The sequence below is a fragment of the Anabrus simplex genome, chromosome 8, assembly GCF_040414725.1.
Source record: "Anabrus simplex isolate iqAnaSimp1 chromosome 8, ASM4041472v1, whole genome shotgun sequence".
Taxonomy (NCBI): domain Eukaryota; kingdom Metazoa; phylum Arthropoda; class Insecta; order Orthoptera; family Tettigoniidae; genus Anabrus; species Anabrus simplex.
In genome coordinates this window covers 70706953-70730672 of record NC_090272.1, presented here as the reverse complement: position 1 = coordinate 70730672, position 23720 = coordinate 70706953, and the positions used below count along the sequence as shown (strand labels likewise).

Genomic DNA, 23720 nt, shown 5'->3' with positions numbered 1-23720 from the left:
TAATTAAGGTCACGGTCGCTTCCTTCCCACTCCCAGCCCTTCCCTGTCCCATCGTCGCCATAAGACCTATCTGTGTCGGCGCAACGTAAAGCAACTAGCAAACTAACCGCTTTGTTTTGTCTTGGATTTGCTGTATAGTTGTTTCATTAAATCGTCATAAGCATGGACTTAGTATTATAATGTAAGTTAGATATCTAAGGAATTTGAAGGCACTTCTTCAACTTAAGATTCCAAATAAGCTATGCATATTCCAGTTGACTTCTTAGGAAAGAGGTGTAAGCCTATAATAATTTGATTGTATCAGGACTAGTGAAGTCACGCATGTACAGTATAATCCTTAAACACTGCATGCGTCTACAACGATATTTTACCATCTCAGAAAAGATAGATAATTATAATACAACATAAAAATGACATCGTCAGATAAAATTTAACCATTAAATGTGCAATTATTATTTCTTTGAAATTATTTCCTTCATTAAAATGCATTATCAACAGAAGATATTTTAAAATGTATTTATTTGTCAATATAAAGTCGAAATATGATGAGTAGAGCCCGGAATTTTATGCACTAATACGTTAGAATGTAAACTTACTGAAGCGGGAAGCAAGTATAGTCTACCTTCACGACGATTATGCTATGGGGTTTGCATAAACATTAGGGTTACGGCCCATCAGAACTCCTATAATTTATGTTACTCTTTCTACATTATAGAACAGCGGGTGGCCGGTATTTCCTGCTAACCAAATTAGTTTGCAATCTAACCTATTACCGCATGAAAATCCGGGCTTTAATGATGAGTTTTAAATCTATTCTATATGTGTAAAGCTGTACAAATTACAAAAAGCTACGAAGGCTGTAGCCGTAGGAAATATCCATGCTCATGAACTGTGTGAGATGAACAACATTTATCGAAATGAACTCTTACTTCTTAAAACAGTGTACAGCACTCCAGATAACTTCACAAGCGACCGAAATAAATTATAAAATCGTATTGACAATGAAGAAAAATAATCCATACGTGCATTATTGCCTCACTAAGCAAGTGTAGGCTATCTGCAAGGCAGAAGTAAACACACAATTCTGCAAACTTGTAAAGCAGAAATAACAACAGTGCATTATCTAAGAGAATACGCTGACTCTTAATGATAATTACGTTAAACAAGATGATTGTATTAACTATTTAGGTGTTTTTTTTTACGAGTTGCTTTACGTCGCACCGACACAGATAGGTCTTATGGCGACGATGGGACAGGAAAGGTCTAGGTGTGGGAAGGAAGCGACCATGGCCTTAATTAAGGTACAGCCCCAGCACTTGCCTGATATGAAAATGGAAAACCACGGAAAACCATCTTCAGGGCTGCCGACAGTGGGTTTAGAACCCACTATCTCCCAAATACTGGATACAGGCCGCACTTAAGCGACTGCAGCTATCGAACTCGGTAGGTGTTTTTATAACCTCCACACTAGACTGGGACTATCATCTGCAATTTTTTAAGAGTAAAATATTGGCGTAAACCTTGGTAATTTCGTGATGTTGTTAATTTCGTGATAGGTTTTTGAAATTCCTTCTCGCTGTAATCGTTCATCCTAGAAGTACAAATTTTCGCCCACGGGTAGTGGTGTATGTCATGTTTCTGGAAACATTCCCTTAAGCTTTCACCCAGCGTAGGTCACAAAGAATTATTATCACATTGGGAAGTCTTATGTTGTCTTTTGTGCTATGAAATTCCTGTGTTATTTTAATAACAGATACCTGCAAAGGTAAGAAGTTATAATTTAGCATACGGATACATTCAACATTTCCGTATTTTTAATGCATTTTAATATTATTGTGAACATTTTTTTTGTTTGCTAGGGGCTTTACGTCGCACCGACACAGATAGGTCTTATGGCGACGATGGGACAGGAAAGGCCTAGGAGTTGGAAGGAAGCGGCCGTGGCCTTAATTAAGGTACAGCCCCAGCATTTGCCTGGTGTGAAAATGGGAAACCACGGAAAACCATTTTCAGGGCTGCCGATAGTGGGATTCGAACCTACTATCTCCCGGATGCAAGCTCACAGCCGCGCGCCTCTACGCGCACGGCCAGCTCGCCCGGTATTGTGAACATTGGATTGTATTTAATATCCTTAGCTTTTCAGATAGAAACTTTGGCATTTTTCGGGAAAATGTTAACCGATATGGCATTAATGAAATGTATTTCGTTTTTTTTTTCATATTTAATATCATAATTTTACTCTTACATAAACAATAGTATTAATATAGGTCCTACTATGTTTCAAACATAATATCTATATAAATTAACATATCACAGATTAACCAGAGTATCACGAACTTTCCATACTTTTATTTTTCTCTTCCATGTCAGATGCCTCCCAAGTACCGCGAATACAAAAAAAAAAATGGAAACTTGTTTGATTCAGTAAAGCTGGTAAATGAACAGAACTATTCCTTTTATAAAGCTTCGAAAGAGTGTGAGGACCATGGTCCACTCTTAAATACTTTTTAAAACTGACTGAAGGTGAAGACGATGTCGGATCACTGCGTCCCTAAACTAGGAAAATTGTGTGCTTTGACGGTGAAGATGGAACAACGAATATATAAGTGTTCTCGATATCTAGGAACTGAGATTCGGTTTGAAAGTTTTGCAAATATGGAAATTTCTATTGTGTATTTTGATGGACTGAAGGATACTGTGACATCATGATGTTGTGACGTGTGTTTGTTTTATAGTCGTTAATTACCCCCCCCCCCCCGCAAACTGTATTATCTGTTCACGTCTTTGGAACGGTTGTTTGATGAAATAAGGGATATTTTAATTTTATAGAATAAATAACGGTGTTAATAATATTTTTATAGACGAACTATCACGAAATAACCAATGGCGTCAGTTGTGACAAAAGACGTAAGTTGCATAGAACAGTTAAGTTAAACTATTATTTCATCCACAAATATTAACGACCGAAATGTCAATCTAATGAAATACAATTTGAAAATTTGTAAATACTGGCACGATTTGACGGTATTTAAATAAATTCCAAATTACCACGAAATTACCAAGGTTTACCCTACCTACTATAGATGTATTGAACAGACTACGTGGAATAATTCCTGATTATAACTTAAAGTGCGTTTGCTATGCTTAAATTAATAGCCATCTACAATACATTAATGCTGTACGGCGTTGTTGCACCCAAGACTAAATAACAGAACTTCAAATTCTTCAAAATAAAGCACTCAGAGTAGTTTATAGTTTTCCATTCTTAATGTCCAGACAAATAATATCCTCATCAACAGGGTATCTATTAGACTATCTATTGCATACTCTTTGGTAACACCTGCCTTCAAAATTAACGTTCGGCTCGGGCAAAAATAAAACTCAGATTCTCAGTAATTTATCAAATCATGATCATGCAACACGGCAATCTGGAAGCTTACATGTTCCTATAATGAATACAGTGAAGTATGGAGTTAATAGGGTATTGTACAGGGCTATAATAGCATTTAATTTCATTCCAGACTCGTTAAAAGCTTGTCGTCAGAATTTCAATAAATTAAAAAAATGAACTTATTATCAGGTTTCATTTCGAGCTATATGGTTCTGTTTATATAAACTTTTAAACACACAAATGTATCCTAGAAAAATGTTGTATTTTAGATTTAAATTGCTGTACATTTTATCAGCTCTGTATTATCAATAATTTAATTTGTCTTTAGTATTGTAACTATGCCAGCTCTTTAATGTACTGTCCCAATACGAGCACGGCTCATGGGATCTTTGAAACAATAAAATAAAAATAAAATAAATACAGCAAACAACTAAATTTTCCTTCCAGCATGAGGAATGCTACGCATTTAAAAAAAGCAAGATTTGGGGATACATTTTCAAAACTGGTCGCCCTGTCGCAGATATTTCTCTTCAGCAACACACACGTTTTATCACGTTCTGATCCCCCTGTGGGTGGGGGCGGTAGATTACACTCAAGGTAACCCTTGCCTGTCGAAAGAGGCGACTAAAAGCGGGCCCCACAGGCGTCAATGGGGCCCTACGCTAAGTCCTGGAGTTGCTTCTACTTAAAAAAAAGAAAGATATTTGCTCGTCGACCTCTGCAGATCTTTTGCCACTACTTTCACTATATCATAGGAACATACGTGTAAGTGTAATTGCGGAAGTGTAGTGTTGTATATGAGGAAAGGAACGTTAAAGACGACACAAACACCCAGTCCCCAGGCCAGGGATATTAACCATTACAATTAAAAACCTCTGACGCAGCCGGGAATCCAACCCGGGGCCGCCGGGTGACAGGCGGACGCGTTGCCCCCTACACCTTGGGGCCAGACCTGCTTCCACTTACTTGTGCCAGGTTCCCCATTGCCATTTATCCTATCCGACCCTTCTTGGTCGACTCTTGTTCCTTTCCTACCCCGACGATATTAGAACATTTGAGGCCTAGGGAGTCTTCCATGTTCACGCCCTTCATGGCCCATTTTTCACTTGCCGATACCTTCATATTTCGAAGTGTCGGATCCCTTCTATTTTCCCCTCTGATTAATGTTAATAGAGTACGGTTGCCCAGTTGTACTTCTCCTTAAAACAATAATCACCACCACCGCCACCACCACCACCACCATCACCTAATGTTCTGAACGAGACTCTGAAGAGATTTTAGTATGACATACCACAGTTCTACCAACTTCCTATGCATATTCACTGACCTCAGCTACAACGAATAAGGGGAATCCATATCGAAAAACACCCGCGAAACTAGTGAAGATTTACGAGGCTACCGGATCTAAATCTTAATGTCACGTGAGATATCCATATTAAAAGAAGTTGTCGACCTACTTGGAGTTTCATTCCTGGTTGTTGACCTGTAAGATCTGACGCAACAACATCTGTGGCCTATCCGTAGGTAATACAATCATGTCCAAACTTAGAAATGCCTGCCTCAAATACTTTTCTCCGGAAGACGCCAAAGAAATCCTAAGTTAAAGCACCTAATGGGAGCTGTTAGACTGCGAACGTGGAGTAGTGACCTAGGGCAACTAGATCATGGCCGGCTCGAAGGGGTGGGATTAAATGCGAAGATCTTGTAATAAAAATTCACTTCCATATCGTTCGGATTCCGCGTACTTAGGGGCTACGATCACGATATTAACATTGAGGTAAATCTACAAGCTCGTTTGCTTGAATGGAGAAAGTAACAACAGAGCGACTAATAAGTGTAAGCCCGCTGTCACACAGGGCATCGAACGATCAAGAGCGACCAACTGGCATCGAGTACTAACGACTAAATTCATTTACCTTGTCACACTGCTCATCGATCGAGAGGGATCGACTGCACGGAAACAGCTGATACTCCCGCCCAGTACCGTACAGGCTACAGATGTATTCATATTCACGAGAGAAAAAGAATGTGTTGTGAAAGCGATAATTCGGGTGGAAATATGATTCTAACCTATGAATATATTAGGAGAAAGGAAAGAACCAGACGATTGCAGTGGTCAAGGTAAAGAGCCATGGAGAATTCCACCAAAGTGTGCCTTCGTTGTGGAATGACGAAGAAAAATTCAGGAACTAGTACCGAATGCCCATCAATAATTACGGTATAAGGAATTAGAGGAAAAAATGAAGTCAATAATAAACATCAGGCAAACAAATTACAGGAAAAGTATAAGTTCTGAGGAAAGGCTGACACTATCATTAAATTCAATATTCACAACGTCAAAAGTGATGTTCACTTTCGAAACAACTAGGTACTGTATGTCCGTGGCAAAATATATCAAATAAAAGATTAGTGGCAGGTACATTTCTTTGCATTCTGCAGGATTCTAATAAAGTATTGATAAAAAGGACTGAAAACTGTTATGTACATCAATTTGAATTCATAATTTGAAGGTGCTACCATCAACAGTGGAAATATATTTATTTAGGCCTACAGGTTTCTGGACATTGGTGACTCGTACAGATTTAGGATTGCTCACAATACATCAGTGGATTTGTTCCTATTATATGTGATGCCATTCATAGAGCACTACAGCCAGAATTCTTGACAGGGTGAAAATTCCAACAAAAGCCTCACAACAGTGGCTCATTGTACTTCAAATATAAGACTAATACTATTTATGCTTATTTGTTTTAATGATGCTGGATCTTGGGGCATAATTACTGTCTTTTCAAATGATATTTTGAGGTGTTTATTAGATGGAGGTTAACAGCTTTTTTTTTTTTTTTTTCATACCACTTGGTGAGATCCCACCTACCAAAATAATAGACATATCAAGAAATGCTTCCAGTCAAAATTTACATTACCTAATGTAGAAATAGTGTGTCAAGTTTCATTACAATCCTGTAAATAATTTTGAAAGAAAGAAAAATGCACATATGCTCTGAATATTGTGAAAATGATAAAAGCAATGGAGTTCCTTACACTGTTTCTCTCCCTCATGATCCTCTGCAAATCTCTTGTCGCCTCTCCTCTTCTTTGTTATTGTGCCATGTTCAGAATAGTATCATATTGCTTTCATGACAAGCATGTTGCTGAATTTCTGTAGGCCTACTGTGTTTTGTGCAAAGAATCCAGGTCCATTACCAAACTTTGCAAGAATGACAATCCTGTCTTAATTTATATCATTGAAGACTACAGCAGCTTCAAAAGCAGCTAATTTTACCAAATGGCTGTGAAGAAAGGTTGTCTATGGACATCTCTTCCAAAGTAAATTCTCTTTAGGGTTCTGTGTATTCACATATGTGTACATTTCTTGAGGAGTTCAGGTGAGGCTAGTGCTCTGTACACTAGCTTAATAACTATAGGAAAAGCTTCTGGAATATTGTTCTAATAAGTACGTTGGCAGTGTAATAGACTGATACTTGTCACAACTACATGTAAATTACAAGGTCTTGTTTATTACCCTCATCACTAAGCATAAAGTACTGTCTCCCCAAACTTTGCACTGGCAAGCTGATCTAATTGCTCACTTGGCAATAATAAGCCAATTAATATAAATCCTGCACTTCCATCCAAGTTACTGGTAAACTCCTTGGTACAGAGTAACAACTTTTTCCTCAAAGGTCTGGTAGGACTCTCTTTCTTACCTCAATGTTGATTTTGCCTTTCTGTGTATTGTTCATATGTAACTTCTTTACTGATATGAACATGACCAAGCCTATCTATCCATCCTGAAATACTTTCCTTATGAATCAGTTCAAGGAAAATGAAAACTTTGCCTTCAATTTCACCAAAAATGAGAACCAACCACTGCAAAATATAATAGGTGCTAATAACAAGCACCTTGCCTTCTATTTTTAGAAGTGAAGAGTATGCCTTTCTAACAACTAAATAGACGACTATTGCCGCCTATAGTAAAATGTTATTTAGGCCTGTTGCTCAGGTGGTAAATGATTTAAATTTGCTATATCTAACATTGCCTGTCAAAACTGTTTGTAAATACCAATTATATAAATTAATGTTTGACAGAGTAGGGTGTATGGGCTTTGTAAGATCTTGGATTGACTTACAGGGTAATTAATCTACTCAACCTTTTATTACAAGCATGTAACTGTCATATGAATATATTATTTATAAATAATGTACATATTCTGCCATCATATCCCCTTAATATCACATCACACAAAATACAGTTTTTTATGTTGTAGATTAAAATCTACAAAACGTTGGTAGAAACATCTGTCAAAATAGTTACAAATGAATTTTTCATCTTTGTTTTTCATTGTTTATATGGATCTACAGCACAAGAAATAAAATAATCAGTCTACCTTGATGCCCTCTGTAGGCCTATATGTTATTAATAAATTATAAGTACAGTAACAGACATGAAAGTAGTGATCGCTGGTGCAGACAGGTACAATGGCAGGAGAGTACTTGGAATGAGGAGATAAAGGCTACCTAAGTTACAAAGTTATAAGGTGGCAGGGAGGGATTCGGTCAGGTATAACTGTAGTAAGAATTTTGTCCTATGCAAACAACTCGGTCTATTGAAACTGTGCAATCTAATATTAATGGATCTACAGCACAAGAAATAAAATAATCAGTCTACCTTGATGCCCTCTGTAGGCCTGTATGTTATTAATAAATTATAAGTACGGTAACAGATATGAAAGTAGTGATTGCTGGTGCAGACAGGTACAATGGCAGGAGAGTACTTGGAATGAGGAGATAAAATAGAACTGAATGTCAGGTTGAGAATACAAAACTGGAACAGGTAGATAATTTAAAATAGGTATTTAGTATGTGTATTCTCCCAGGATGGCAGTATAGTAAGGAACATTGAATATAGATGCAGTAAACCCAATGCAATGAGCTTGCAGTTGTGATCAACAGTATTCTGTAAGAAGGCAGTCAGCTCCTGGACAAAACTACTCATGTCTTTACACTGGTCTGGTTTCAGACCACCTGTGTTATACAAACCTAGTGCAATGAGTTTGCAGTTGTGATCAACAGTATAGGTACCAAAAGAAGGAAGTCAGCTCTTGGACAGAACTATCAATACGCCGGTCTGGTTTCAGACCACCTGTGCTGTACAACTGTTTACTACATACACACAGAAAGGACCTACTACATGTATTTCAAAATACTCCTTTCCTTGTAAACCATACATGTTCTACCACATAAAATATACAAATTAAGATGTTGTAATAATGCTCATGTCTGTCTGTTAGGTCATCAGCCCAGAGGCTGGTTGGATCCTCAAATAGCACCACCAAAGGTTATGCGGTTATAAGGAAACCGCAAAAACCAATGGCAGCACCAAAATGAGGCGTACTAGGCAAGACGAGGAGTGAGGTAGTTTGCCATTGCTTTCCTCACTGGGTCAGCAAGTGCTATTGCAGCACGACTGACCCTATAAGCAACACCTTTCATAGCACTCAGATGCACTAGTCGTGCTCTGAATGTCATTACTCAGCACCACCCATACCCCAGCAGCTTCCATATTGTCACAGCCATGGATGAGACTGGGACTTCGGTGGAAGCTACATTTTACTCTGGCCTAATTAATAAAAATTGGAGTTAAGGTTCTTTCCCATCAGGTGCTAATACACACAACTCACTGAGGATTCCAATAAATATTGATAGATAAGTATAACAAAAACTGATTTAATTTAAAAAGTAGAACATTTCTCAAGAACATAAATTTTATTAGATTCTTTCTTGGTCTAACAATGTATACAACAGTTTCTGAATTTTAACTTTGAAAACCCTTCGACCTAGTACACTCATTCTTTCCATGTCATCATGAAGACACTAAAAATAACATTGATTATATTTTCTTTTCAGTTTTCAGCATCTTTTCTAAATATTCACTTAACACATCACTGTCACTTTCACATTTCTGTTCCTTTTATTTTTAACTGCTGGCGGAGCTGTTTGTAGAAGCAGAAGCCACTGGACTGGAAGTTGAAGTCCCTTCAGTAATTTCTGAACTGTAGGAGTTAAACCCCTCCAACACAAATTATTTCTGCTTCCTCCTCCTCTATTTCAGCTTGGTGAAAAGGCTCTCATACACCAGGTGTCACTTCCATACATGTGTTTGTTATAGAACTGAAAAAAATGAACAACATATTAATGCAATTCTTCTAAATTGGAGCTACATTTTAGTCTGGACACAAGCCTTCTGTTTAAGAAATTGTTACTTTCAATAATTATTTTAGTAAGATGATTGTTAGGTTAGATTATATTATATTACTTTCAGTTATATCTGATAAATTAATGAACAGATGGGTGGAACTTATGGCCTACAGACTGAATCTTCCCCTCACTCTTTCACAACTAGAACACTGGTCTGTAATGTAGGCCTACTTTTAAAAATAAATATTACAGAATTGTACCTTCTTCCAGCAATGAAGAGTTCCAGAAAGTTGAGGGCATTGAAGTAGACCCATTTTATGTTTTCTGTACAGCAGAACCTGGGAGGAGAGGGAGGATGTTATCTCTCCAAGTTCGATATCCAGCCTTCAGAATTTGCCATGTTTTGGCACAACTTTTTCCTGAAACAATGAATCAGAATATTGTGACAAAGAAAATATACATGTAGTAGGCCTACTTATGGCATAGGCCCACACTTATTTGTCATTAAAGCAAACAATGGTATTCATTCCATTAGGTACGAGATGGAGGTTAGGAAAGCACTGCTTATGTTTTCCAAACATTTCTTCAATTAAGTTACAAGAATGATAATTACTACTTCTCCTAGTGTAACTCTTTTTACCAATCTATTCCGTATAATATATTTTATCAATAAATAATCTAAGATAACACTATTCATAAGATAATCGTAATAAATCTAATAATTACTTACCGGTATTACCAGTTTTTGTCCCAATTCTCCACACTATAGAATACCATACAAAATTCACGGTCTCCCTATTACTATATCCAGGGAATCTAGGATTATACACCACTTTGTTTTCATACACTAAAGCAAATTAATGTTTCGATTTCATCAACAGATGACTATGTTGCGTCCGCCATTATCGAACGACTGCGACTGAAAAACGGACACGTTTGTTTTTACAAACCAGTCGATCTTCATCGCTCGTAGTTGATCGCTGACGATCGATGCTGTGTGACTGGTGCCACTGCCCTCTGTAGGTTTGTTTTCTTAGTCGGTCGATCGCAGTCGTTCGATCGAGCCTGTGTGACAGCCCCCTAACTCACTCCGTGCCCGGCAGATGTCTTCGTAAGCAGCCTATTCACCACCAAAGAAATTAATGTGATAAACTCAGGCGAAAACCGTTAAGAGGGCAAGTTATCGAGAATATATCACTTGATTTTAAAATGCAAAGAACCCACAATTTTAGACAAAGAATTCTGAAACTTCGCATAGTTACCGATATACGCTTCAAATAATATACCTCAGTTGACAAAATTGATAAATAGATACATCATCAGACTGATATTTTTCATGCTTAAGTGGTGCATATGTACCTATGTGGCGAAAATGTCAAAACTCAGAAAACACGGCTTTAAGTTCCGAATGACGTTGTCCTATTAATGCAGCAACAATTCCCGTTGAGCTACAAGGTTGACATTCTCACACCATGTAAAAAAAAAAAAGTAATTAATTCAGAAAATGTAATTTTCAACATTTTGAATTTTTGACCTCTGATCGGGTATCTTCGAAGTGTCTTCGGGTTACATGCGCCTGGTACACTTAACCGTCCCTTTAAACAGAAAACGTGATTCGCAGGCATCCGAACTATTTTTTCGACCTGGACTAGTTCACAGCCAGCGATAGCCTACCAGTTCGTGGTCATCGTTTTAATTTACTTATTTGTATCCCTAAAAGGGATAACCCCCAATTATTTTTACAAGTTGTTTTACGTCGCACCGACACAGATAGGTCTTACGCCGACAATGCGATAGAAAAGGGCAAGAAGTGGGAAGGAAGCGGCCGCGGCCTTATTTAATTTACAGCCTCAGCTTTTGCCTGGTGTGAAAATGAGAAACCCTTGAAAACCATCTTCAGGGCTGCCGACAGTGGGGTTCAAACCCTCTATCTCCCGAATGCAAGTTCACAGTTGCGCGCCCCTGACCGCACGGCCAACTCGCTCCCTTCTCACTCCTAGCGATTTCCTATCCTATCGTCGCCATAAGACCTATCTGTGCAGATTGTAAATAATAATAATAATAATAATAATAATAATAATAATAATAATAATAATCCCGGCCCAGCGGCCTAAAGGTAGCGTGCCTGCCTCTCACCCGGAGGCCTCGGGTTCGATTCCCGGCCAGGTCAGAGATTTCTACCTGGATCTGAGGGCTGGTTCGAGGTCCACTCAGCCTACGTGTTTACAACTGCGCAGCTGTCTGAAGGTGAGATGGTGATCCCGGTCTAGAAAACCGAGAATAACAGCCGAGAGAATTCGCTACGCTGACCAAATGAGTCACCTCCATAATCTGCAGGCCATCGGGCTGAACAGCGGTCGTTTGGTAATAATAATAATAATAATAATAATAATAATAATAATAATAATAATAATAATAATAATAATAATAATAACCGGGCGAGTTGGCCGTGCGCGTAGAGGCGCGCGGCTGTGAGCTTGCATCCGGGAGATCGTGGGTTCGAGCCCCACTGTCGGCAGCCCTGAAGATGGTTGTCCGTGGTTTCCCATTTTCACACCAGGCAAATGCTGGGGCTGTACCTTAATTAAGGCCATGGCCGCTTCCTTCCCACTCCTAGCCCTTCCCTGTCCCCTCGTCGCCATAAGACCTATCTGTGTCGGTGCGACGTAAAGCAGCTAGCAATAATAATAATAATAATAATAATAATAATAATAATAATAATAATAATAATAATAATAATAATAATAATAATAATAATAATAATTAAAAAAATTTGATATGGCGCGGCTTTCAGATAGGCCTGCAGGTCCTTCAAGCTGACACCTATGGGTGACCTGTGCGTCTGGATGTGTGGTGGTGATGATGATAATGAAGTAGGAAGAAGGTGAAACTCGGTGTCGGCACATAGCCTACTCCTGCTGAATAAGACCAAGTGGTCTGTACAGGGCTTAACGTCTGCATCCGACGGACGAATCACCAACAAGAGCAAAATATGAGCTCACTCCACTTGAGAAATTTTTCCAACAGCGAGACTAGAACCAGCTAAAAACAGCATCAGACCATAAAGAAGCCAACAAACGGGCTATAATAATAATAATAATAATAATAATAATAATAATAATAATAATAATAATAATGGCTTTTACGTCCGACTATGTTTCCACCGGGTGAGTTGGCCGTGCTGTTAGGGGCGCGCGTTTGTGAGCTTGCATCCGGGAGATAGTGGGTTCGAAACCCACTGTCGGCAGCCCTGAAGATGGTTTTCCGTGATTTCCCCATTTTCACACCAGGCAAATGCTGGGATTGTACCTTAATTAAGGCCACGGCCGCTTCCTTCCAACTCCTAGGCCTTTCCTATCCCATCGTCGCCATCTGTCGACATCTGTGTCGGTGCGACATAAAGACACTAGCAGAAAAAAACCTATATTTTCGGTTTTCGGGGACGCTTAGGTGCCAGAATTTTGTCTCGCAGGTGTTTTCCTCACATGCCAGTAAATCTACCGACACGAGACTGGCGTATCTGAGCACCTTCAAAAACTACCTGACCAAGCGGCCAATGTAGAATTTTTTTAAAATTTGGGTCAAGCAGGTAACATAATGAATGAACGAACAGGCGAACAATCACGGATACCACTAATCGGGGAGACAGTATTAAGTTATTTCATTCATAAGTAATACATGCAGTTATTAAAGCTATTCCAACAAACAAAACGTTATGCAAGTTTTAAAAATATTATTTACCATATTATTAGCCTATATCCCATAGATATCACTTGGACGCATCTCCAATAGGTAAACAAAACTTATCATTTTGAGTTATTCGGTATTTCCTACACTTAAACTAAGTTACACAGTCTAGATGACTACGACGACGACGACGACGACGACGACGACTTTTGGTTTTATGTCCCACTAGCTACTTTTACGGTTTTCAGAAACGCCAAGATGCCGGAATTTCATCCCTCAGGAAGTCTTTTACGCTTCGGTAGATTTTTCAACACAAGACTGACGTATTCGAACACTTTCAAATACTACTGGACTGAGCTGGGATCGAATCCGCCAACTTGTGGTCAGGAAGCAAGCGCTCTGTCACCTGAGCTACTCTCCGCCCCCTCCCCCCCCCCCCAACATTTCTGTGGTAACAGTATTACAAAGTTATGCTGTTTTCATTCTCTGTTTAATAGCTTAACACGAGTGTGAGGTTCAGGTTCATTTCGAAAGCTTTTCCGAAACTTGAAACAATTCCAGAAAATACGAAATTAGATCGAGACCTTCCGATTTTTTTCGTCCTGGCTTTATAAATACAAGGTACTAGGCAGAAGTATTTTACATGCCTGCACATCAATACAATATTATGTGGTTAATTTCCCTTCAACTGGTATCGGTCTTCAGGTAATTTGGGGTGCGATGCTATGTTATTACCTTGAGAATGAGGTCTTTAACGTACCAACAATACAGGTATCTCGTATGTTAACACTCTTAAATGACAGCTGATTGAACTGGGATATCAGTACATGACCTACCACATAATTCCTAGGGTAAATTGAAGAGTAAAATCCTGCTAGGATTTCGAACTTGATACAGTGTCTCTACGTCAGATGAGGAACTACATCTATACCCGTAAAATTAAAAGAAGCGTTTTGACAGACAGGGCTGGAGGGAGGAGCATTGCACGTGCCATTTCACAGTGTTGCCAAATTCCTGCATTCCTTTCTTCTTCCCTTCGCTTCTGGTTAACTTGTTCGTTCGTTCAGACCGCTGTGTTTTGTTCTCTCAGAAGTGAGAGGTTTAGCAACTCCAAGTAACACGAGCCGGCCACAAGGGTTTGTCTCCATGGCAACCGCAGCGGGTCCGCCCGCGCTTCCATGGCAACCATACCCGCTACTCCCTTCTCCCCAGCCAGGCAGGCAGTAACAGGACCTCCTTCTAAGAACGGCCAGAACGCAGATTTCAATATTGCGACTATATGTGAACAAAGAGAAAGGTAAGAAGGGGGAGATGATATAGATGTTAGGCCCTTTTAAACAACAACAATCATCATCAGAGAGGAGAACATTCGCAGAGAAATGACGAAAAGTTCTTCAGTTCTATCACTCAATGTTAAATGTATGATCATTTCGTTTTCAGTAAAATAATAACAATTTACATATTCGGAAACTTATTTCGAAATTTAGAGTAAAGCTTCCGAATTTTGTGAGCCCTATCTTCCGAAATTTGATTTTTTATATCCGTTAACAGTCCGCGACTGTGGTGCAGTGGTTAGTGGTATTAGCTGCCACGCCCGGAGGTACGGGTTCGGTTCTGGCACGAAATCTGAAAATTGGTACGAGGACTGGAACGGGGTTTACTGAGCCTCGGGGATGAGGAATTAAACTGAGTAGAGGGGCTTCGATTCCCACCTCAGACATACTCGAAGTAGTTTTCTATGTTTTCCCCACTTCTTCTCCAGGCAAATGCTGGGATGGTACCTAACTTAAGGCACCGGCCGCTTCTTTCCCTATTCCTTGCCTATCCCTTCCAATATTCCCACAAGGCCCCTGTTCAGTACAGCAGGTGAGGCCTCCTGGGCGAGGTACTTGTCCTCCTTCCCAGTTATATCCCCAACCAAATGTCTCACCCTCCAGGACACTGCCCTTGAGGAGGTAGTAGTGGGATCCCTCGTTCTGCCTGAGAGAAAAACCGACGCAGAACGATTAACGGACTAAGAGAGAGAGAAAGAAAGAAAGAAAGAGATCTGGTAACAATGCTATCTGGTCTTCCAGTCTTTCAACATCCAGCTTCCTTCTAAACTCTTCATTCCTGAACTTTGTCCTTTGTTGTTTGGCTTTCATACTTCTAAGCAACTTCATTTCCAGTCCGTGTTCTACTCTCCCCCCTGATGGTTCCTGTCCTTGCCTTATACGTGGACAGTAATTTAGTAGTACTAAATTTTAAACTTAATTGTGACATGCAGCGTGTGAACTGCGAATTTAGTGGTAAGTGGTAAGTAAACGATTAAGTAACAATTTAGCCAAGTGGAATAGAATCCAATCTATTTTTTCCTTTCAAGTAGACATCTCACAAGCCGCGCGCGCACCCATCGGAGTAGTGGGGGAAGCACTGTACTTGCTACTTACCACGTGTGAACAGGCGCAATTTAGTAAAGTTTATATGTTGTGGGTGAAATTACGGAGTTGGTCATCCCTTTGAGTTCGTTTTTCTTTCGTTCGTTCGTTCGTTCTAATTGGCGAGAACAATGGCTACATGGACATAAGATGCATACATGCATACATCATCATTATAGACCGTTATGCCTTTCAGCATTCAGTCTGCAAGCCTCTGTAACACACTAAAATTCATTAGTGAATACGTTCATCACGAGTAGCTTTGGAATACTAAAATGCACTGCGCATGATAGTATCTCTATTTTGTATCAAAGGTTCAACTTTATGCAGTAACTCATTAAATGTTACTTCTGACACTAGCAAGGTTAACAAATAAATAATGTTATTCGCTTTTCGACCCAGCAACTGCTTTTATGGTTTCCGGAGAGCCGAGGTGCCGGAATTTTGTCCCGCAGGAGTTTCTTTACGTGCCAGTAAATCTGCAGACACGAGGCTGACGTATTTGAGCACCTTCAAATACCACCGGACAGAGCCAGGATCGAACCTGCCAAGTTGGGGTCAGAAAGCCAGCGCTCTACTGTCTGAGCTGCTCAGCCCGGCTATTAACAAATATTCCTGTCGATCCTCCTCGGCTAATTATTTAAAAAGAATGATACTTGTTCCGACATAATTTCCTTCTGGTTATCCGTTTTCACTCCTAATTTCGGTCACCTAACCCTCAATTTCCTCTAAAATGTCATCTAACACGCAACGAATAGCGTCACTAAAAGGTTTTACTCGCTGTTGACGGAGGATCATCTTATCTCTGATCTAGCTGACGACGCAAGAACGACTGAATCAACCGACCTGAGTGACAAACTGCATTTGTCACTGTACTAAACGCTGTCTTACGTTTAAACTAGCCAACGTGAGTTAAGTAGTAACTTACCACTTACTTCTGTACCAAATACTGTCTACGTGTAAACCGGCCATTAGCGGCATAGGTCAATATCGGCACGTAATACCTGTAGAGCGTTTTTTTACACTTAATTGGAACATCATCTTTCCATACGAACTCTGTTTCTCTCTGGTAGAATCCATTAGCTTGCTGTATTATTTGACTTCTCTTTCAACGGTTCCATCATTCATTATGTCCGACTCGTTGGCTGAATGGTCAGCGTACTGGCCTTCGGTTCAGAGGGTCCCAGGTTCGATTCCCGGCCGGGTCGGGGATTTTAACCTTCATTGGTTAATTCCAATGGCCCGGGGGCTGGGTGTTTGTGCTGTCCCCAACATACCTGCAACTCACACACCACACATAACACTATCCTCCACCACATTAACACGCAGTTACCTACACATGGCAGATGCCGCCCACCCTCATCGGAGGGTCTGCCTTACAAGGGCTGCACTCGGCTAGAAATAGCCACACGAAATTAAATTAAAAATCGTTCATTATCATGCTTCCCAAGTTTATAGACGTCGTCACGTCAAGGGTATCTCCAGTCCTCAATAGAACATTAATCCCTGCCATTGTTATTTACCTTGCGGGTAAACACCTATCTGGCATCTTGATCAGTGATCATCAGGCAGAACGCTCACGAGTTCAACACTTGTGAAAAGAGAACGTAAGGAGAGCACCATTATATATTCTGTCTTTGTCGTACGTCTGCAAGGTGCCAAACACATGTGGATCACTCATCTTGCTGGCGTCTTCCGCATCTCAGCTACCCAATCGTCTCGTTTGATTTATTGATAGGGAACACGCGGAATTATGTCCTACCATAACATGATATGTGTTTGCACACATTTGTTATCGAACTGTTTGCTTAACCTATTTCTTTCATGTGTTACCAGTTATATACCAACCTCATTTGATTCTTTTCTTTATCACCGTTTCTAGATCGACCTTTATTCTACTTACGAGACACTTATGATCTCTCGAATCAGACGATCAGACACAGATTAATTCAGAAGAGTATGCTTTACAGCAGACACCATCAACAGCCTGCGATACCGGAAAAGGCTGATCTGCAACACACGAGGTATACAACGTTGAAAATTCTCTTATAACTGTGTTGCGGGGCAGTATCCAACCTCTGTATTAGAAGACATCGTCTTTGCGCCTCAAAATACCGCCATGTGACTATGTTGAGAGGAGAATACAGACCCGCAGCACAGGTAACAGTTAGAACGAAAATTCGTAAATACTGAACCTTAGTTGACAGAACATTTCTACCGAGCGAGTTGGCCGTGCGGTTAGGGTCGCGTAGCTGTGAGCTTCCATTCGGGAGATAGTGGGTTCGAACCCTACAGTCGACAGCTCTGAAGATGTTTTTTCGAGCTTTTCCACTTTCACATCAAAATATGCTGGGACTGTACCTTAATTAAGGCAACGACCACTTCCATCGCATTCCTAGCTGTTTCCTATCCAAATCCCCTCGTTGCCATAAGACCTGTCTGTCTAGGTGCGACGAAAAACAATTTAAAAAATACACTTCCTGGTCAGAGTTCTAAGCTGAAATATTACGAGCGATATTTAGATTCTTATTCGGTTCAGAAAAGCCACAGTACGACTGTACTTGTAAACAAAGGGCTGTGGAGAATATTATATACAGTTCACTCACAATAACATGCAGACTGAACACTATAAGGTTTAACGGTCTATTGTGATGGCATACGTCCCGTTCCTTGGTTGAATGGCCAACGTAACTGCCTTAGGCTCAGAGGGCCCCGGGTTCGAATCTCGCCTGGGCCAGAGATTTTAGTCCCGTCTGTTTAATTCCCTTCGGCTGGGAATTCGTGTTAGTCTTGATACAAATCTGTATTTTCATATATTACATCACGCCACAAACCACCATAGCAACTCGTAACAGTGCATTCATTCCTCCACATAGGATTGGTGAAACGAAAGGCATCTGGTAGTAAAAATGAGCTTAATCCACTCTAATTAATTCGGAAAAGCCCCGAGGTAGAATGAGTTTATCTCTTTCTCTTTTCAGGACAGTAGCATCGTAAAGCAAAAAAAATTAACAGCTACAGGGTAGCGTAAAAGTCACGCGTGGATTGAAGTACATTATAACTGTTATCTTTATAATGACTCTCTTTTCCATTGCAATATTCTGAAGGACGGTCGGGAAAGTAATCATGGACAAGGTGAGCAACGAATAGCGCACGAAATATACTTTAACGTTACTTAGCAAAACTGCAGCCCACGTCCTGTCTTATTCCCAGCCTCGGATAATTTTCTTTGGTGATGTCTCAAGAATGCGTCTATACTATCAACATGGCCCAAGAACAATACTTATGCGGAAATTGATGCGTTACAATCAGAAAGTCTTCATAACGTTATTAAAATACTCTGATAATAGCTTGTCTTTGTGAGGAAGCTATTTGTGGCCATTTGAAGAAACATAATCTTTCGAAAGTAGTGTGCAAGTAAACAATATCTGCGGCAGAAATATTGACAATTCAACAAAATTCCGTGTAAGATATTCATACCCAAGCGTGACTTATGCACCACCCTGTATTAATATTCACATGACATCTACACATCTATTTACAATATGTAGCGCAGATGATCGCTAACACAAACAGATGGGGGAAATTGGCAGAAAGATATTCGTAACTAAGATGTTCGTCGCCGGGGCGAATCAAAGAGAATATGTAGGTATAATAAAATTAATCCAGGAATATCTTCTTCTTCTGTATCCCTTTAACCTGCAGGGTCAGTTTTTTTCCTCGGACTCAGCGAGGGATCCCACCTCTCCCGCCTCAAGGACAGTGACCTGGAGCTTCAGACTCTGGGTCGGGGATACAACTGGGGAGGATGACCAGTACCGCGCCCAGGCAGCCTCACCTGCTATGCTGAACAGGGGCCTTGTGGGGGGATGGGAAGATTGGAAGGGATAGACAAGGAAGAGGGAAGGAAGCGGCCGTGACCTTAAGTTAGGTACTATCCCGGCACATGCCTGAAGGAGAAGTGGAAAACCAGGGAAAACCGCTAATAGGATGGCTGAGGTGGAAATCGAACCCACCTCTACTCAGTTGACCTCCCGAGGCTGAGTGGACCCGTTCCAACCCTCGTACCACTTTTCAAATTTCGTAGCAGAGCCGGGAATCGAACCCGGGCCTCCGGGAGTGGCAGCTAATCACGCTAACCACTACACCACAGAGGCCAGGGATATCCAAACAAATATTTAGTGAATTTTTAGAATGTTTATATGTGCTGTACGATATAGGAATAGAGCCCAATTGAAATGTAGGGCTAAACTTATAATTTCCATCGCTGGAGTGTAGAGTTATTGGTTTGCAGAGTAACTTATCTGAAGCACCTACCTGTTAGTGAAATGTGATCTGGAATAACGTGGACTGAACACAACTAAACCGAAACTATCCAAAGAAATGAAACAGCATAGTATACATATCATATCAATGGATATAAACTGAAAATGTTTACATTACATTTATTAAATCTTAGGGGCTGCCTGACCGAGGCGGCAGAGGCGTGCTCGGTTCACCCGGAAGGACGTGGATTCGATTCCCCGTCAGGAAGTCGAAAAATTTAAGAAACAAGATTTCCACTTCCGGAGGTTCACATGGACCTGAGGTTCAATCAGCCTACACCAAAAATGAGTACCAGGCCAATTACTGGGTGCAAGGGCGGCCGGACGTAGAGCTAACCATTCTACCCCCATCAAGTCCCGTGGTTACGAATAGTAGAAGCCTTTACCTTCCACCCCTCCAAGGGCCTTCATGGCCTGTCGGAGATGACTTGAGTTTATGAAATCTTGATAGCTGTGAATGACAGTAAACTACAAATGCTTTAGTAAATTAATTCATACAATTAATATTAATATTAATGAACATGTGCAGTGTATAACTCAAAATCATGAAGCGAATGAACAAAATGTTCCAGACATTTTAAAAATATTTTAAAGTGTACAAGCTGTTGGGTAACTGTCGCTGACGGGTTAGGTTGGTAATTGCAGCAGTAGTGCCATGTAGCACAGTGCTGAATCCAGCCAAATTCCTCCGGGGCAGTGAGGAATTAATCAAACTTATAGAGAGAAGGGAAGAAGGAACAAAGTGTTTATTACAATCTTTAATAAAACAATACTAGTATTTTCTTTTTTTTTTTGCTAGTGGCTTTACGTCACGCCGACACAGATAGGTCTTATGGCGACGAAGGGATAGGAAAGGCCTAGAAGTTGGAAGGAAGCGACCGTGGCCTTAATTAAGGTACAGCCCCAGATTTGCCCGGTGTGAAAATGGGAAACCACGGAAAACCATCTTCAGGGTTGCCGACAGTGGGATTCGAATCCACTATCTCCCGGATGCAAACTCACAGCCGCGCGCCCCTAACCGCACGGCCAACTCGACCAGTACTAGTATTTTAAAATCTCCCCCTACTACTGATAGATACTACACAGTGTGAATACATTAGTATGACCTCCAGCTAGTATCTCAATCCAACTGAACATCTATGCGACCACCTCGATCACCGTGATCGCCGCCTATTCCTCCGGCACGCACCCCTCAACAGCTGTGGGACGCACTGTAGACAACACGGCTCCAGATATCCGTGAAGATCTACCTGTCTAGTTGCAGTCCGCGGTGCGAAGGACAGTTACTCTGGATATTGCAGATGGTCATAATTATGTAATGGGGTATGTAAATCAGAGTTGCCACATTGGTCAACGTGTAACTAACTCTTGTGGAAAATGTAAAAAACAAAAAGTTAGAGACATTATTCGGATTTTGGCAGGAATACAATAATTTGAATAATTTGAGCCGGGGATGAACCAGGTGATCACCGGGGGGCAGGGGGGTTCCCGCACCTCAGTTAATAACGGAAGTCAATCAATGTACTGTTTTTGTTCATAAGTTTCATGGGCTTGAGATAGTGTAGGTCATCATAGTTTGTTTACTTTATTTTTGGCGATAGAGCATCCGAGGACTAGCCTTTCAGCCCTCCTCCGCCGCCCTTTCTTGTGATTTCTTTTGCCCTCATTTTTCGAGCGAAGGCTCCTTCATATTTTTCTTCTCATTTCGATAGTCATCTTCATTATCTTCCCGATTAATAAACACGCGACTTTGCAGCATGCAAAGACAATCACGATAAAATCAGTACCATCACCAGTTATTCGGTACTAGCACGACTGAACAATATTCCCACGTTAAAGATGCTCTTCGCTGATGGACTAGGCAGTACATGAATATCTCCATTATTGTAGCTCACAGAGCAAAAAAGACTCAAATATAAAATTACAATAGGATTTTCTATAATGTTCATTATGTACGTTTATTACATAAAACTACGGTGACAACGCATGGGACATAACAGATCTTAAGTTGTACTTCACACAACCTTTCGCACAATTTTTCTGTGCGCCTAATATATATATATATATATATATATATATATATATATATATATATATATATATATACAATTGTCTTTACGTACCACCTTATAGTGACGATGAGATAGGAAAAGGCTAGGAGTGGAAAGGAAGTGGCCGTGGCCTTAATTAAGTTTCAGCCCCAGCATGCAACTGGTTTGAAAATGGGAAACCACGCCAAATATTAACGGAAAAATTTGACACTTCCTCTTTGACCCCCTTAATATTGCCACTGTATACTGGTCAAATAATACGTAACCTACTGCATAACCCGGCTATCCCTAATCTTAAAAACATAATTTCTAAAAATTCAGTTGAGCTGTTTTCCCGCGATGTAACAAACAAACAAACAAACAAACAAACAAACAAACAGATACAAAAATCGAACTGAATTAACTTATACTTTTGTTCACTTAATCCGAGAATTAAAAAACGGAACACGAGGTAAAAAAATTCAGGTGTTCAGACACAATTAAGTTATAATGTTATTCATATAGAATATCGATGATTAAACGGATCATTAGTATGTAGTAATCAGAGCTAGGATTTACATGTTATGAGAGTGACTAAGTACAGTACGTACGTCAGTAGCGTAGCCAGGATCAGCCAATGGGGGGGGTTACAGTTACAAAATTAAGATATAACATAATGAAAGTGCTTGTGCTTGTGCGTGTCTGGTACGCGCATGCATGACTGTCATAAGGATACTGATACAAGAGTGAATTACTGTATGTGATATTCAGATTGCAATACACTACAAAATTCTTACTTTAAAATACAGAACAAGAACAATATGATCGAGGTCAGCAGTTTTATCTCAAACGGTATGTTCAGTTTACAATCTAAAATCTAATTTTCGAGGCTTCCTAGAAAATAAATTTAACACATCTGTTGGTTTTACAACTATGTCTCTGTGAATGTTCAAGGGAGCCAACCCGTTGAGTCGACTTTCACTTGTGGTATTTCTGAGGTAGGTTTTAAGGCGTCTTAATGTTGAAAATGATCTCTCACTGGCTGCAGTGGTGACAGGTAGGGTGGCAAACACTCTCAACAAGCAGTAGATTGCAGGGAGTTTATCTTGATCACATAAAAGAAGTTTATTGTTTACTGTCAGTTTCTATTTATTTTCTTTTTGTGAAAGTTCAATGGGGGGGGTTCTAACCCCCAGTAACCCCCCCCCTGGCTACGCCCCTGACGTACGTATGTACATTCATATGGGCTGAAAATTCCAACATTTGGAGTAAAACAGGGATTATTTTTAAAATGAAGAAAAAGAATGTAAAGAATATCTATATCCTATCAACTGTTTACTTATAGAAAGAGTATAGTTGAAGATTAATTGTTTCTACATGAATTTAAATGAAATGCTAATGCATTTAAATGAAAACCACAGAAAGAGAGGTTTTTTTTTTGGTATACAGCTCACAGCGGGTTGAGTAACACGGACATATTCAGCAAGATAGAAAGTTATGTAGGGAGAGCAGAACTTATTTTCCACATTTCACAGAAAGACCAGAATCGAGCTTTGTAATACGTATGTTATAAATAAAATTTTACACGATTTTCTGGCAAGAATAACTTTGAATAATAAAATAAGGAACATATTTACAATAAAGTATTTAATTATTAAAATGTATGTGACTC

General features: G+C 40.0%; 1 long non-coding RNA gene across 1 annotated transcript; it reads right to left on the bottom strand.

Moving 5' to 3' along the window:
• Window positions 1-9139: 9139 nt before the first annotated feature.
• Window positions 9140-10665, bottom strand: LOC137501838 (uncharacterized). The gene is made up of 3 exons (XR_011018643.1): window positions 10329-10665; window positions 9850-10008; window positions 9140-9562 (listed from the first exon to the last, which is right to left on the bottom strand). It is a non-coding gene; the product is annotated as an uncharacterized lncRNA (long non-coding RNA).
• Between the last annotated feature and the right edge of the window lie 13055 nt (window positions 10666-23720).